This window comes from Limanda limanda, chromosome 16, assembly GCF_963576545.1.
Source record: "Limanda limanda chromosome 16, fLimLim1.1, whole genome shotgun sequence".
Taxonomy (NCBI): domain Eukaryota; kingdom Metazoa; phylum Chordata; class Actinopteri; order Pleuronectiformes; family Pleuronectidae; genus Limanda; species Limanda limanda.
In genome coordinates this window covers 22934831-22953020 of record NC_083651.1, presented here as the reverse complement: position 1 = coordinate 22953020, position 18190 = coordinate 22934831, and positions in this window count along the sequence as shown.

Below are 18190 nucleotides of genomic sequence, written 5' to 3'. Positions count from 1 at the left end.
CACTTAATATTAAATAACTACATTTTCAACGAGCAATTATTCAATGAAACCCACCCCGACACAAGGGGTATTGACATTTTTGTAAAAAACGTAATTAGCAGAGCGGCACCGAGGGGCAGAAGGAGGGAAGGAGTAGGAAAAGCTATTTTGAAGACTCTTCGACAATACAAAGAATAATGAAGGGAATAATACTTTCTGTGATGAGCTCAGGTTGTTTTTTTCCAACTGCCATTTTCTGGTGTGTGGTGAACTTCTTCTTTCGTGATCAACCCTAACAAGGCAGCACAGAGTCAGTGAATCAGGAATAACGGCATAGATACGAAGAGAGTGTGGTGATTTGAAATTGCAGTGGTTTTTGATCTAATCACTCGCGGATGCACGAGTATGAAGATTATTTAATTTAGTCAGTATGGACGTTTCAATCAGATCCTGGAAGAGATGCTTTTAAATGAGCGGCCAGCAAATTAAGACTTTGGTTTTCTGTCAATGACTCATGGTCAGGATGTTTTAGAGATAGAAATCCAAGCCACACTGAAATTGCAGGTTTCTGATTTGCAATACTCCCCCCTAAATACATAATGCATTACATGGAAACATAAAGTAGATTCTGTCCTTTTAATTTTGTCCAGTTCAGCCAAACTTTATTGTGATTTATACCAAAATATTGAAATTAAATCAGGGTAGGTAAAACACACCATGTAAAACGAATTCCGTTCAAAACCTTGATGAATGATATTCTGCTGAGCTACTTACCTAGAAGGAGTTTTAATATTATTTTTATTTTTCTCTATCATGATTTAATTTAGCACACCACATACAGCTTTGATTATTAATAAAAAACTGATTAATCTAGAAGTTAGTTTGTCAAATGTGTTGTTTTTGAAATTGCTTTCATTCTATTATTATTGGTTGTATCCACTTTTTCTATTCAGCCGTTTGAAGGTTTTTAAATCAGTTTAGCTGTTAGAATTTTTTCCATTATTTATTTGTATCATAGAAATTCTACAATCTAGGCACCGTTGTGTTTTTATAATAACTAATCTAACTTCTGTATAGACGATAACTCGACTTGTACCAGACACGGCAGAGGGAGGACTTCAGAGTTCAGTTGATAGTGTAGCGTGCCAGAGAACCTGTTTGTTGACTTGTCTGTGTCTTGAAGCATGAATCTGTGTGAAGTGAGACATTCACGGCCAAGATGTGATTTCCAAGCTTCACAAACACGACCAGTGAAGTCCCAGTGGTTTTATGACCTGAGGGATGGTTCCCTGATGTGACTGGTCTCCTTCACACTCAGCAGCACTTAGCCTCCGTCTACTGTATATCTGTCGTGTATTTATCGAGTGACTGTGTTTCTATACAAGTTTAAAGGTGACATCTGTAGTTTACGTTTCAGTCTGTGAAGCCCACAGGATCAGTTTTCATGTGGATATAATAATTATGGACAAAGTAATCAGTGCTTTACAGACAAAAAAGACAAACTACGTGTAAATTGGATATAATTGTTCACTTTGTTGCTGAGAGTAAAATCCGAGGGTTTACGACATTTGCATATCTATTGTACAGCATGTTTTCTAAAATTTAAAAACTAAGATTAAATGAATTTTAATGATGTTTAGAGACAGATTTACTTTCATTTGGACAAACACAGCTGCACACATGACTCTGCCTACAGCACAGATATGAATGGCACTAGTCTTCTCATCGAAAAAAGCAGATAAACTTCTCATTCTTAAAACTCTACACAGACATAATAAATAGAGGTTTTAAATAAGTTTTTTCTTATATTCTGCTGAAGCGTCACCATTGGGTAAAACTGATCTTGACCTGTGAACCTTTGGAAATGGCGAGAAGACAAAATAATGAATAAGTGTAACACTGACGTCCCACAAGGTCTGGAAAGATTTCTTATACCGGAAAAATAACAGACTGGCCCCATTAAATTGCTTACAGGGTTGCTGCCTGTTCCAATTTAACGATATGGATAAAGACAAAATAATTGATTATATCAGAAATATATCTTGTTATTATCTGTTTAAATCTGTAGAGCAGAAAGCTACGGTAACTTACATGCAGATACTGGATGTCTGCACATTATATATTCTCTGATCCACCTGTTAACTTTGAATGTTTTTCCCCTCATACTCTGAATGTGCGACATCGTTTATTGCATGAAATAAAAATACGTTTCCGTCTCATCTGAGATGTAACCAGGCTCGTCTGAGCTTTGGAAGCTGGGACTAAGCTCCTGAAACCAGTAAAGCAAATGAAGCACCAGTGCACAGTTGTTCCTGTTTGTTTTCGATGGTGGCATGGTGAGGAAAACACATAATATAACAACTCTATGTTACATAAGCACTCTTTTGCTAAATTGGGTTTGAACGCTTGGTGTCTTGTGATGCTCGGCGTCCGTGTTACTGTTTCACACAGAATGAAGACAATAAAGACATTTTGTCTTTGTCACCGACAAGATGAAAGAGGTGAGAGACATCATGCCTTATTGATTCCCCCTCTCAAGCAGGCGTTGAAAAGGAATAAACCTGGCAGAGGAAGATTTTAAAGAGACAAGTGGGATTGTGGTCTGCAGTTCAACAGCAGGAGCACGTCCGTAATGACTCCTGCATTCACAGCATCTCAGCACATAAAATGCAGGGGCACTATTTTTGAGCTGGATCCAATGAGTCAATAGATGGTTTCATTTAGTGAATAAATATGTACTTCACCCAGTTTTGATTTCACAACAGAGTCCTGGCTGTATTTGCTGAGCTCCAGCTTGGTGATCTCAAGCTGGAATCAGAGGCCATTACTCTGTTACATGGAGGTATTGCAGCACATCTGCACAGGGTGTCTCCTGCGTGAGGGTGAAATATATACAGTAGGCTCTCTATTATCAATGCATCATTGCACACCACTGGGCAAACGGGTCAAAGCTGCTCCAATTAAACCAACTTCATGCTGACATCCAGGATGTCAGAGCAGACATGTTTCATGATTCCAAAGTCATTAATTATGCAGAATACAGCAGTCAAATTGTAGCATTTCAATTTGCTGGAGAAAGAGCAGGCTGCAGATTTTCAGATTCATGCATTTTGCCTGTACTATTTGTTTATCCCGGGGTTATCCAGGTGAGAGTGGATTTGAACAGGCAGGAGTTTAATTTCACAGCGATCTGACCACACCGGCCTTCCTTGGATCCATATACTTTAAGAATGTGGCAGGGGTCACAGAGGAGATGGTGCAGATCAGGGTCTTCATTGTTAGTGGCCCTCAGGATATAAACAGGTACTCAAAAACATAATTCAGCAAGGCTCTCGCTGCCAGTGGCAGATTAGTTTGGGATACATTTATATATGCACTAAAGGTTAAAGCCCTCAGTGCAGCAAAATGGCCCCGATGACTATTATACCTGATATATGATATACTATACCATTAAATAATTTTACTCAGGCACTGATGTAAAAACTTTATTTTACTTTTGAAGCAGAGGTTGAAGTGAGGCTCATTTTTTACTCTTTTGTATAGGACTTTGAAAAATTATTATTTTCATTATGGATTAATCTTCTGATTATTTATTTTTTTCGAATAATGGAAGATGGCTTGGTTTATAAATATCCAGAATATGGTGAGAAATGCCGTCAATTATCAATTATCGAGAACCCAAAGTGACACAAAAGTCCAAAGAACAGGCCTGGCCTTAAAACAATCACAAATATTATTAAAATAATGATTTAAAATAACAGCAAATCATTCACATTGGGCATTTTTTCTATTTTAATTCTATTATTATTTTAATTAATAGATTGCAAATAATTTCAGTCGATCTTAATTGTTTTGGCTGCTTTGGTATTCTCTGTTGGTTATTGTTTAATCCATAACAAAGCATCACAATTTATGAAGTGCCCATATGTTCTGATTGCAGAAACCTCAATCAGCAATTAGTATTTAAAGTGTCTCTGGCAGTGAGACAGCTTCACATAAAGATGTGGCCCTTTGAACAGTTAAAGATGAATCACGTCGGAGTTGCAGTCGCCTCAGGTTTGATTAATTTCTGCCATCTTGCACAAAGTCAATAGATTCAAAGGAGCTCTTCTAGGTTCATGTTTAAATGTATGACCTATTTTACTGATAAACATGAAATCATCAATCACCAGCACATCATTTACTTTCCACAACAAAACATCACTTTGACAATAACTTCAGAATTTACGCAATGTGGGATTTAGTGAAATCTAGTGGTGAAGTTGCATATTGCAACCAACTAACACACCCACCCCTGCCAGTATGAAGAACGCGTTTCTTCATATATATTTTCAAGTAATTGTGCACTGATGAAAGCCTAACATGAATATCATTTTCCCCTTCTGTCACTAAATTCCCCCAAATCCTACACACTGAACCTTTAATTGTCCGTTGTTGCAGTTCCAGAGATTCTTTCTTTCCCAGATACAAAATTCAGCTGAATTCACCATAGCGTGTACGTTTGGATGTTTCTTTTTTTGGGCAAAGTGCCGATACATTTCCAAAAAAATAAAAAGTAAGAAACTCTGTAGTGTTCGCCACTGTTTGAACTAACCATCAGCTGTGAGCCTTCTTCACTGTGTAGTTCTGTCCCGACAAAAGGCCAATTTATGCCTCTCCGTTGTTTCTATTACGGACAGATAAGACCACCCTATCCGTCGTGAAACGCCCTCTCCGAGGGCTTCGGACAGCTTTTCGTACACGTCTGATTTTTCTAACTATCCGTCTTCATGTTGGAGACCCGACGGACCGCTCTTGGCTGTGATTGGTCCGCGAACGACATCATTTCCGTATGACGTCATTTCCGTAATTCCGGACCTCAAACTGTTTACTTGTAGCAACAAACACGAACACAACTATGATTCTACGATTAATGTGACGTGTGTGTTAAGCCAGCGGAGTTGTCCGGCTGACGGTGGCTCGTTAGAGCACTGAGGGCATGTGTGCACGGTCACAGACGGTTATAACGAGCTTTCAAAACGGCGCTAGCAGGCTAGGCTAGCGGGCTAGGCTAGCCACCATGCTAACTGCGGTGGTAACAGTGCAAGAACCCGCCGTCACGACTTTAATTCCACTTCTATCATGACACTGTTTCTATAATACCGTCAGGTTAGAAGCAAACACTGGATAGTAGTAGTTAGTGTCGGGAGTCCCTGCTGACTGTGTGTGGAAGCTGGGGGGAGCTAGGTCCGTGTAGCTTCTATCTACATGTAGCCTCAAGCAGATTCAAGCTGTGGAATCAGCAACACAGTTCGGAAACAAGACCGGGGAACCGCTGCGCTAAGAAACGATTACATCAGCATCTTGACACGCTGGGTGTCACTTTATTTAGTTCTGTTAGTTGCCATGGTTCAGTGTGTGGGACGCAAGCTAACATGTAAACAGAGACACGTGGACTTCTTCTTCCCAAATGGGGTAGGCTTCTCTGAGCTCGTCTTCCGTTGCGCCACCTATGGGTTTGGCGGTGAAATTTTTCCGGACGTAGACTGACGGAGAAGTAAAAATCAAAAAGACTGTTTGCCTCTCGCTGAGACCTCTCCGAGAAACGGACACTTAGTAGTATATAAGAGCCTAAAGTTCCCTGACAGGGTTGTGACTTAATAAAATAAATGTTTGGATTGATCACAGAAACCGTCTTATCAGCTGTTACCTACACTTCAGTTTACTTTACAAAGGACCTGATATCTTATTATACTATGGGAGGTAGTTTCACCTCCCAAATTAGCCGACATTTAACCACTTAATCTAAATCTAACTTTGATAAATAGATATTGATTCAAGTAATTAATGTCCAGCAAAGACATTTTTATTAGTGTGACCTTTGAGACATTTGAACTGTCCATACTTTCAGATTCACTGTTCATCCCCAACTGTTGCTGCACGTACTTGGATATATTAGACTTAAAATTCATGGAGGGACGTTTTATTTTGTATTATTTGTACATTTTGTTTGCTTGTGTCGTTATGTGAAATATGGATTTTAATGTTTCAAGTAAAGTAAAAACTGGATCTATACCCGTAATATCCACATTATGAATTGGATGAGCAGATGTATGGAACTCAAAACATCATAGGTTACAATGTGATAGCCCAAATGATCCCTGAGGTTTACAGTATAGCTCCTCCTTGCCCTCTTTTCCAGGCCCCTTCCATTCCACTGGCTAATAACTGGATCGCAAACATGCAATTTTACAACAGAGGCCCAATTTGCCAGCTGGTCCAGCAGCTGGAGCTCTGTTGGAAAAACGCACATTTGCATCCCATCATGTATTGGTTATATTATACTGTGTGTTGAATTTACAGTTCTGGGGGTCTGTACTTTTCCAATGCCGCTGCAGATATATCCAAGTTATTCATTCCCATGATACCTTGCATCAATTATGGGTGCATCCTTTTTTTTTTTGTTACCCTTCACTGAAGCGGAGTCTGTGAGCAGTGTGTAACAGGTGTCATCCCTTTTCTTAGAGATTTTTAGGGAATAAATTATGTATGAGCACAGCCGGCCGCTGTCATAAAGAGAGTCTTTGGTCTTCTATTATTTTCTGGTTTATTTTGATACTCACAAACATACTGTGTGCTTGTTGGTTGCTTTTTCCTGATTTTGTGTACTTTTCTGGGGATAGTCCGCCCCCTTCATGTGTTTACACCTGCCTCCCTTGGATGTTCAGTGTGTGTGTGCGTCCTGTGCGCTCGGTCACTTCCTCTGTTTAACTCCCTGTTGTTCCCTCATGTTCCTGCCCACTTCCCTTGTATTACAGTCAATCATCTGAGTTTGCCTATCTGTCTGTCCGCCAGCTGGAGCATCTGTAAAGCCGGTGAGCTATTCCTGTTTAAATCCTCCTCGCCGCTGCGTCCTCCTTCCTCGTCACGTGTGGCTCGAAAACCTTTAACCTGAAAAAAATCTCACCTCACAGGGAAAGTTTGACGTTTTGGGAAAGACAGTAATTGGCTTTTTTGGGCTCGAGTGAGATGGGATCAAACAGCTCTGATGCCTGGAGCGTGAACCGACCACCAGCAGCCTGTTAGCTTTCCTTAGAACAGAGGGGGGTTGAAGGGAGGTAGCACAGGAATCAGTGAAATCACACTGACATCAACACAGATATGAAGGAAAGCTTAGGTGAGATCATATTTACATTAGGCGGATACTGTACAAAATAAGTAGTAATTTGGGGAATAGGAAATCACAATTGAGTTATCACACCAACCACATTTACAATGAAGCCAATATTCCAATATTAATATGAGCAAGAATAAGACACTGTCATTTAAACAGCTGATTCTGAATAAGGTCCCACTCAGAATAAGCATCAATCAAAGTAAGACATGTGGAGAATTCAGAGTTTAGTGGCATTATGTAGACATGTTAACGTCTTAATTGCCGTATAATATCCTCTTTGAGTTTCCACAGCATTTTGCGACATCAACATATGAAAGTCACTACCGTCTTTACGAATCATGGCCTGGCTGTTGAAAAATGCTGATCATAGATAACGATGGAAGTAATAATATTTCCTATCTTCTCCTGCCCATCACTACTGCAATCTCCAGTATAATGTACACATAAGCTGGTTGAAAGAAATGACTTTTGTCACGAAATTAATGCAATTAAACTCAAATCAACTTTATGCACTTTAATTTTTTAATTTAAGAAACAGGGAAAGGCACATATTTACAATATAACTTGGACACGGCCCAGAAGGCCTCAGGTTTGAGATTTGACCGAAACAAAAGTGCAGAGCAGAGTTCTGGTTTAAGATTGAAATCCCTCTGCTGATGTGTTATTGTCCTTTTGTGCAATCAAGCAGTAGCAATATAAGTGATTGTATCTCATGTATGAAAGCGCAGTGGTTCAATGAAAAGACTGAAATGAAAATGAATGGGAGATTTGAAATATGAAAATACTGTAAAGCTGCCTGACAGTGTGATTTGCTCTTCATTGTCACTTTAATGACACGGAGCACGTCAGTGTGATGTTTTCTGAAAAATAATGGATTTATTCACTGGAGTATTTTACCTGAATACACTTGCAACAGGTCTTTTTTCCAGTATCAGCTGCACCACAGAGTCCCGAAGCAGCCAAACAAAGATGTCTCGAAAATCTATTCTGTGTGTTCATCCATAGGATGAGTGATTTGCATAGAATAACGGCTGCAGCCTGTAGACCTGGTAAATGCATGAGACGCAGAATAACAGACACGCTTGTAGTGTCTCAGCAGGAAACCAACAAGCTGCTGGCACAGTGGGAACAGTGGGACTGAGTCACACACACACAGTCGAATTGTAATGAAATGAAAACACACAGAAAACAATGGAACTGTAGCACACACACAGACACATTGATGTAGCAGAGAAGACAGACAGATAGATAGATAGGTAGATATATAGATAGATAGATGGATAGATGGATAGATGGATAGATAGATAGATAGATAGATAGATAGATAGATAGATAGATAGATAGATAGATAGATAGATAGATAGATAGATAGATAGATAGATAGATAGATAGATAGATAGATAGATAGATAGATAGATAGATAGATAGATAGATAGATAGATAGATAGATAGATAGATAGATAGATAGATAGATAGATAGATAGATGATAGATGGATAGATGTATAGATAGATAGATAGATAGATGGATAGATGGATAGATGGATAGATGGATAGATAGATAGATAGATAGATAGATAGATAGATAGATAGATAGATAGATAGATAGATAGATAGATAGATAGATAGATAGATAGATAGATATATAGATAGATAGATAGATAGATGGATAGATGGATAGATGGATAGATGGATAGATAGATAGATAGATAGATAGATAGATAGATAGATAGATAGATAGATAGATGGATAGATAGATAGATAGATAGATGGATAGATGGATAGATGGATAGATAGATAGATAGATAGATAGATAGATAGATAGATAGATAGATAGATAGATAGATAGATAGATAGATAGATAGATAGATAGATAGATAGATAGATAGATAGATAGATAGATAGATAGATAGATAGATAGATAGATGGATAGATAGATGGATGGATAGATGGATAGATGGATAGATGGATAGATGGATAGATGGATAGATAGATAGATAGATAGATAGATAGATAGATAGATAGATAGATAGATAGATAGATAGATAGATAGATAGATAGATAGATAGATAGATAGATAGATAGATAGATAGATAGATAGATAGATAGATAGATAGATAGATAGATAGATAGATAGATAGATAGAATTTAAAAAGCTGATAAATACGTGTGTTTATTTATAGGGTTATCAAAAGGGAATATCAGAGCGTGGTGACAAAACACTGCCACTCACTGGTGCAAACACACAGGAGTACTTAACTAGAAATGAGTCACAACAAATGCTTGTAGCTGATTGTAATGCTCTCCAATACTTTTCTTCAGTCTTTCGTGCATTTTCTTTATTGCTCCTTATTAAGCTGAGTCTCAGTTTAATATTCTTGGCCTAAACAAACCTGTAACTCGATACCACACTGGAGTTCTACCTGACTACAGCCTTGTCAGATCAGGAAACCATCAGAGTGTCAGTCGTCGGCGAACATCTTCCAACTTGCAGGAATCATCATCTGCCTTATCTCTGCTCCATCAGCCCGGGAGCGGGGTTGCCCGGCTCCGCTGAGAAGCTCCGCGAACTGACCCTTGTTGCTAGGCAACTGCTGCATCCCGGGGAGCGTCACCTCACTTGAAGCACTGCGAGTGAAGCCAGCTTCAAAACAACCACTTTGGGTCCAACTGAAAGATGTTCAGCTCTGAAACGACACCGCCAAACGGGCGACTGGTACATCTGCTGTTGGAGATAAGTGTTGGTGTCGGACGCTGCTCTGGATCCTTCTGAGTCCCAGAGAAATGTATTATCCCCCCCGACGTTCTGCCATTAGCTTCTTACTCTGATCCACATACTTCACTTCACTACCAGTAAGGAATCATACAGACATCAACAAAAATTTGCCTTTGGCCTATATTGATATGTTCATTCTTAGGGCCCCCTTTATTCTGTTGCATATAAAGAAGAAATCCTTATTCATTACCAGTGCTCTTCGTATTATTTTCAAAGAGAACCCAGCAGCAAGTTGTAAGAACTTCAGATTATAAACAGGTTTTCACGTCTAACTTGTTAGATCTGGACCTCTGGACTTTTTTGGACCAGTTTAGTCTGAACAAAAATAACAGGTGTTTTTGGATCATTCAGATTTTGGAACCACTTGCAGGAATGTTAAAAACTGCTACCCACTGAATTATAAACACGCAGACGTGAGACATACGGCCGTGTGGTAGACGCAGCCCATATAGGTGATGATATAGATTTACAGAGCTGCCCTAATGGTGAGCATCTCATCTTAACATGTTTATTGTCAAGCAAACGTGTGTTAGATTTATGTTCTTGCAGAGGAATTACACTGATACTTTAATACATCAGGTGGAGCCACACTGTGAATAGGAGTGTACTGAAGGATAAGTGCATTTATTTATATACATTTATAAATAGGAAAGTACAAGGATTTGAAATGTGAACTCTGTTCTAAGAGCTAATTCTGAGCCTGCTGTGAGCGCTTGTGTAACAAAGTCATCATGGGCTCTGGAGAAAGGTTTTCATTTTCCTCAGAGCCTGGCAGGTTGATGATATGAATAGAGGAGAAAATATCACGCCTGAAGTGGAAGAATGAAATGGGGGGGGAATGATAAAAGACGGTGTTTATATCGTCATCAGCCGGCTCCTGTTGCCACGATTTGGAGGAAATGTTCCCTCTCCAAAGTGTGTACTTGGACCAGCATCAATTCATATATCACGCTGGTGTTTCACTGGTTTAAGGTGCTGCACTTAAGAAAAACCAGATATTAGGTTGAGTAATTACAGCCATATTGATACGGGCGTTCCACGGACCTGCTGCTTTCACAGAGAACCCCGACTGCCTGGATGTATCGCTTCAAAGGGGCAGAGCACAATCTCATAGAGAAGATATAGAGGATTTCATAGGAAGAGACATAAATTATAAACACATTCATATAATAGAGGAAGCCGTTTATATACAGAAAGTAAATATAGACTAAAACTGTTAAAGCTCAGGCAATGATATTTTTGATATTCAATTAGATTTCAATGTAGAACTTTTAAGATTTGTTTGTATTAGGACACACGTGGTTCAATTCTGAATGTGAAGAATGCATTAAATATCATGTCTACTCTGTTAAAAGTCATATTATATTATATACAACATGGATTTTTACCTTAGGTGAGGATAACAACACCAGGGGGCGCTGCATTGGGTCCGGATGAGAACCTTTGGTCTGGTAAACTTAAAGATTCTTAATCTACATCCACACCTAAATGTAATGGGTTACATCCCTGCACCAAGTTCGGAAACGGGTTTAGTAGTTTTTACAAACCAACACACACACACACACACACACAGGTGGAAACACAACCTCCTTGGTGGAAGCAGTTGAAGGGCATTGTTCTTTCCAGTTAGAGCAGGGAGCTGCTTCCTGTCTTTATGCTAAATCCTGACAGCAGTTCTGAGCGTAATGCACCGACATGATATTAATTTTAATCTTCTTGTCTCACTCTCTGGGATTAAAATAAATAAGCTCATCCCCCCAAAAAAATGTTGAACTATTCCTGTGAGAACAAAATAAATTCAGCGAGAAATTATTATTCTTTTTTCCACCACCTGCTCCGATCCTCCCGTCCACCCCTCTGGCAGCATTATGGTTTAATTTTATTATGTTTTTTAAACCTCTTAGCGCCGGGCCTCGGCTGGCACCACCCGGCTGAAAGCTCCGTCTTATAAACTCAGGGGAATGTCACAAGTGCTGCTTATATTTTCAGATTATCACTCTGTCACTGCTTTCTGAGCACGTCGTGGCGCTCTCCCAGCCAGCCAGGCCGCGGCGCAGCCAAACATTTGATAATTTATAACAGCGTGATGCCAGTGACATCAAGCCCACAAGCGGACCACCGTCAAGTTAGCCAATGTTTCTTCCAGGAGGGTGGCAGTAAAACTCAAAGAGCGGGAGGATAAAAATAGATGAAAATGCCTCAGCGTTGGATGACCACAGGTTTTGAATTCCTGTGTTACATCAGCCCCGGGCGGCTTTACACATTAATGACAACAAATGCAGTCATGGATAATTGGTTTAATTAAGAATTTTATTACCATATAATTCATAATATTTGATCTATGTTGTAAAACAGCAAAACTACTGCTACTACTACTAATTAAAATCCTTTTATTCAAAGTCAGCTTTATTGTCAACTCTGCCTTATGTACAGCAAATAAATGGGATTTAAATACCTTTTCTCTCTGATCCCTGGTTTTAACATATAAGTAGACAACATAAAATACGCAAAAACAGAACATGTAAGTATGCAACATATTAAGTACTCAAGATGTAGTACACAGTACAACATAGTACGCAGTAATAAGGCACACGGTGGATAGGATGTGAGAAGTGCAAACTGGAAAAGTGCAAAAATGTTGTTATTCATTGATGCCTGCTTCAAACCACTACTTTACCCAAAGCTGGACATACTGGACATACTCTGAGCCTGGTTTTGACTAAATGTCTTTCTGTCAAGTCTGACCGAACTTCAGCTTCGTTGTGTGTTGTTTGTCGTGCTGCCAGCAGGGGCTTGTGAGCAGCGATCAGCTGAGCGGATGAATTTCTGACACGTCAGTAACTCTGATAGGCCGTCTTGCACAGTTGAAGTACAGTCGCGAGTCGATTCCCCCAGAGTCAGCATCTTTCTCCTCACTGCGTCTGCATGAAATGGCAAAAACGCAACAGTAGGAAATGTAGTTTATGGCTGGAAGCAATTGCACAGTAAGAAAGTCAAAATATGAGATGAAGGGTTTCTTACAATGCAGTAATCAGCACGTCGGCAGTGAGTACTTTACTTTGGTAGTAATAGTAGTTTGCTTTATTTCTGCAAACTAGCCAAAACAAAATGCTCACGTATTTCACGGCACCTGTTTGTCCATATGCCAACTATTTTTTGAGGATGACACTTACGATCAAAGCAGTTTTTATGTTACTTCCTTTTTAGCATTGTCAGCAAACAAAGTTTAACTTCTTCTTTGACGAACACTGTGTGAGCAGTCAGGTCATGTCAGTCAATCCCATCGTTCAACGCGTGGGCTCGTAAATCTCCAGCCGTGGCTTCACATTTCGGACGATTTAGTCGAACAGTACGAGATGGAATTCACCAACATTTCTAAAGTCGCGTGGTATATTCTCATCTTAAATCAAACAAATGTCCTTCGGGAGTCCATCTCTTTTTAGCGTGAGGTGAAAAAATGGGGGCCGGAGAAACGGGAGACTTTATTTACGAGCCACGTATGTAAATGGAAGCTTAACTAAGTCCACCGTCCTGATTGATGTCGGGCGTGTGAGACCCGAGTGCTACAGCTCACTGTTTATGTCCCACCAGATGAGAAACGTCTGCCCTGTCAAATAATCCCCCCCGTAACGGCCCTGACGACATGTGTTTGTGCATCTTTGTGTCGCTGACGGTATGTGGGCTCATTATATATCCTGAGGTAGCCAAGTCAGTTGTCAGCTCCAGTTCTCATCATTCTAACAGCACTCCAAAGTGAAAAGAAAAGTGTTGATATTTCAGCCTGAAGAGCAGTGGACGCAGCTGCTCAAAGAATCCAGTGTGAGCATGTTGATAAATAGACATAAACCCGATGAAGAGAACTATGATCTGAGATTGATTTGAAGTTAAATTGTGTAAGGGAGGCCTTTAAAAATGGATAGAATATGTATTTTGTTACCTATTTTATGTTTTTGCGTGTTATTACATAGTAAGATTTATGGATATTGAGGACCATTTCCACAGGAGATCCAGTGTTTAAGCATATGCAGCTCAAAGGCATCTGGAATGAGCTTCTCACCTGCCAATAGACCACACATCAGCGTTATGAAGCGTGACAGCAGAGTCATGATCCCACATTTATTTATAGTCGTGATTTAGATGGACCGAAGCCGCCGGAGGTGAAAAGCTGACAAACATGAATTATAAAGAGCGTCATATTGGCCTGTGTGTGTCGGTGACAATGTTTGTGGTGTCGATCTCTATGAGAACACATTTATATATATAATGGTAATGAAATGTTGTTTTTTTTTCAACTTGGATGGAATGAATAATGTCACATAACTTTGTTGGCTGTGTAAGTTTGAAAACTCGGCTCATTCCTCCGAGTGATACATTTTTACCTCTGTAACCTTTTGTATATTGCTGCAGAGGATGTGCAACAACATTGGATTTGATCTATTAAAATAGGTCTAATTATGCAACAAGCACCATCAGTGAGAATTTGTATTCTTTATCGGGCTGCTCATTAAGTCCTCGCCTTCGAAACTGTTCAGTCACGATGGGAGCGTTAAAATCTTCCCCAAATGTATTTTTTATATATTTTTTATACTGCACGCTGCCATCAGAACAGATAAGAGACCACAGGACGTTCTAGGGAGCTAGTGAACCTATAAATGTTGAGCTGTGGGAGATTCTTTGGTCTCTGATGGCACTTGTAGATATCTCCCACCAAAACCTCTCCCCTCAAATCAATAACCCTGAATCGTCTGACGGCCTCACACAGTGACTGGTGACCAGTCTGGAAGGCTCTTCAATGCAAGCTGCAGGCTAAGCAGTGTGTTCTTTATGTGATATGTTGCTCCAAGAGACTGGGAGCCGCGAAGTGCCACTAAATAATGAATGTGCTTCATAGTTCTCTGGACCGACTGGTAATGACGGGCTAGCCGAGAATAATCACTCGGCTTTGGAAAATGCTCATTTTTACCTTCCACACTGATCTGCTGCTGTGCGCCTCCGGGGAGCCAATCACAGAGCCCGCTGCTGAGTGCCGATGAAAAGTTTGACTCTACATCATTTCGAATGTGACTTTCAACTTTCCCACTGTTGGCCATGTGTACGCGGAGAAACACAGCAGTAAATCCTGAGACATATTTCTCAATTGCACGACCCTGTGAGCAATCCAGCAGCCTCCAAAGTAAATGATGGGGGGTGGGTGGGGGGGGGTTCGTCTGGGCTCACATCGAAATAGTGCAGAATTGGTCGAGCGGTGTCGGGCAACGAGTTGGATTTCAGTGCAGTGCAATATACAACAGTGGATATAGATTTCCCAGGGATCACCAGAAAAAGAAAAAAGTATCACTTCAGAATGTATATTAATCACATGATAGCGTAATAACTTTTTTTAATAATACTATATATTACTCCATACATAAAAAATTGTTATAACACAAAATGTATCCATTATAATGTAAAATTGACCATGATATAATGTGACATTTATTGTGAAAATATCAAAGTTATTGCCTTATATAACGTAAAAGCCATGAAGTTATAACGTGACACCTTGTTAAAACATTACTTCACGTTATAATGTAAAACGTATCCCTTCAGTTTTATGTTTTAATTACCAGCAGCATTTGTATCTTCATTTGATCACTTTATAATATGATAAGTTATACCTTATGTTGTGAAAAGTTTTATGTTTAAACAATAACTTTTATGTTCTAGCGATACCTTTTTATCTTTTACCAGCGTGGCAGGAATGGGCTTTAAAAGATTTCAACCCTGTCTTGTGGAAATTATATAAAAATAAAACAAATCAAGAGAATCATGATGCCACATGAATGACATATTTATCATAATTAAGAAATATTTGTAATGAAAGTTTGTTTGCTTTGTATTTTCTCTGGATGAAAGTATTATTCCAAATCAGAAAGATCAACGAGAACCCAACAACACAGAAAACATCAACACCGACATCACTTCCTGTTTCCTGTTACCGACCCCTCAGTAGTGTTCTGCAAACTGAGCGTGGAAGAAGTGATTAAAAAAAAATTATGCAATATTTTGATGCAGGGCATGCTTGTTATTATGAATACGATCCCAACATATCACATGAAAATGTCCCTTTGAACCGTGGAAATGTGCCCGAGCGAAGTAGGACCGACGAGACGCGGGGACAAACAACATCAGAGGAGCTTATCGGGGGGGCGTGAACGTGACCAGCAGCTCGGACGCATGTGTTCGTCTTCATGTTAAGTAGAAACGTGAACTTCATGTTAAAAAGCTTGGTCGTGTTTATCTATAGTTCATAAGGTCGTGGCCAGCGCTCTCTGATATCTATAATTTAAAAAAACGCATCCCATGAAGTACACACAGACGCTGTAGACACACACACACATACTCACACACACACACACACACTCACACACACACACACACACACACACACACACACACACACACACACACACACACACACAGAAGCCTGACATTTGACATTTAGAAGATAGAAACTGGTTTTAAGATTCTTCTCAGGGCAAAGTTTTGTTTGACCTGCAAACACGGAGACAAAGCTTCCGATTCGTCTCAATGTCAGAGTCTGTCTGTTCCAGGAGGAGGTGAAGCCCTTTAGCTCATTATCTCAAATATCTCTCTCTCTCTCGTGGACTCTCGGTCACTCATCTTCTCTCTTTACATTCCCGTGGCATTTCTGTGAAGCCGGGGGGGGGGGGGGGGTGAATGTAGTTTGACAATCTCCTTCACATCTCACCCGTCCATTTGTTGGTGAGTTCTCACTACCTCTCCTCAGCGCTCTAACTACCTCTCTCTCTCTCTCTCTCTCTCTCTCTCTCTCTCTCTCTCTCTCTCTCTCTCTCTCTCTCTCTCTCTCTCCTCTCATCTCTGTCACTTTTGGCAGCAGCATCATTTGCGCTCTCTCATCCTGCCACAGCACAAAGCCTTATCACCGGGCTCTATCAGATCTGACCTACTGTACATGCTCCTGTGTGCACACAACAATTCAGCTGGTGGATATTGATCTGATATCGATGGGCTGGATGTCTGTGTGCAGACATATGAAGTGTATTGCAGACAAAGGACTCCTCAGCTAAAACCACGCTGGTCTCCACTGTAAATCCTCAACTGGGATGATACTCTCCTACATCTCCTTTCACCTCCATCAGTTTCCAGACTCCTGAGATTAGTGCTTTCTTTAAAAAAGGATGATTCTTCAACCTGAGACAATCATCTGCCTTGTTGCACCAATTTCTTTCTATCACACATTATACGTTTCTACGTTCTTGGTTTCCGGACACGCTCGTGACTTGTACAGTTCACACTCCCCTCATGTTCCATGACCTTACAATGATGTGACATTGATTCTACTGATCCTCTTCAGTCATATCCCTCACTTTGACATATCTTCACACAAACATCAACTAAAAATCATTTTATTATATAAGGAATAATCGGCTTTACAGCACAATTCACATTCACCTGTCCCAGCACACGTTCCTGCGGTGCTCCTATACACAACCCACATATCTCACAATCCATTCATACACTCTGTCTCCACAACCGTCAGATGCAATCCCTTGTTCAGTATCCACTCAGGAGTGCTGACTGGAGGTGAAGGGGATCTAACTGCCAACCCCTCTGGTTAGCCTGAGCCGCAGGAGGATAAAACACCTCTGGTAATAATGTACACATTGAGCCATCCATCCATTATGTATACCGCTTTTCCTTTGAGGGTGGCGAGGGGGGGGGGCCTGGGGCGAATCCCAGCTGGTGTTGTGCAAGAGGTGGGGTTCAACAGAAGCCTATTGCTGCCATGCCGGAGTAAAAACCTGTATCACCTTATCTACTTAGTGAAGTTGTTTAAAAAATAAACACGTGCAAATGGAAAAAACATCTTCATCGATTTGACAACAGATGAAGGTTGTGAATATTGGCAGTGCACGTCGTGTTAAACTGATGAAGATGTGCACGTGTTTTTCTGGAGTTGCTGTGTCAAGGCCACCGTACAGTCTTCATTTGTTGGTACTTTCAGAAACCTGCTACTTCTAAGCCTGGGATCATGCATCTGTTTCCCGTATTAACCCCAACTAAAGATTTCTGGCATGGATTCATATCAACTCTTTCAATTAAACACAGAAGAAGCTCTTCACAGGTTATTTGCCGTCGTTAAGGAGCTGTTTTCACTGCCTGCTTCATTTAGGATTGAACGATCAGTGAACACCAGGCTGGATTTTGTTGAATATTTGTCTCCTCCAATGTGATAATAATGTGTAAACTCAGCTAT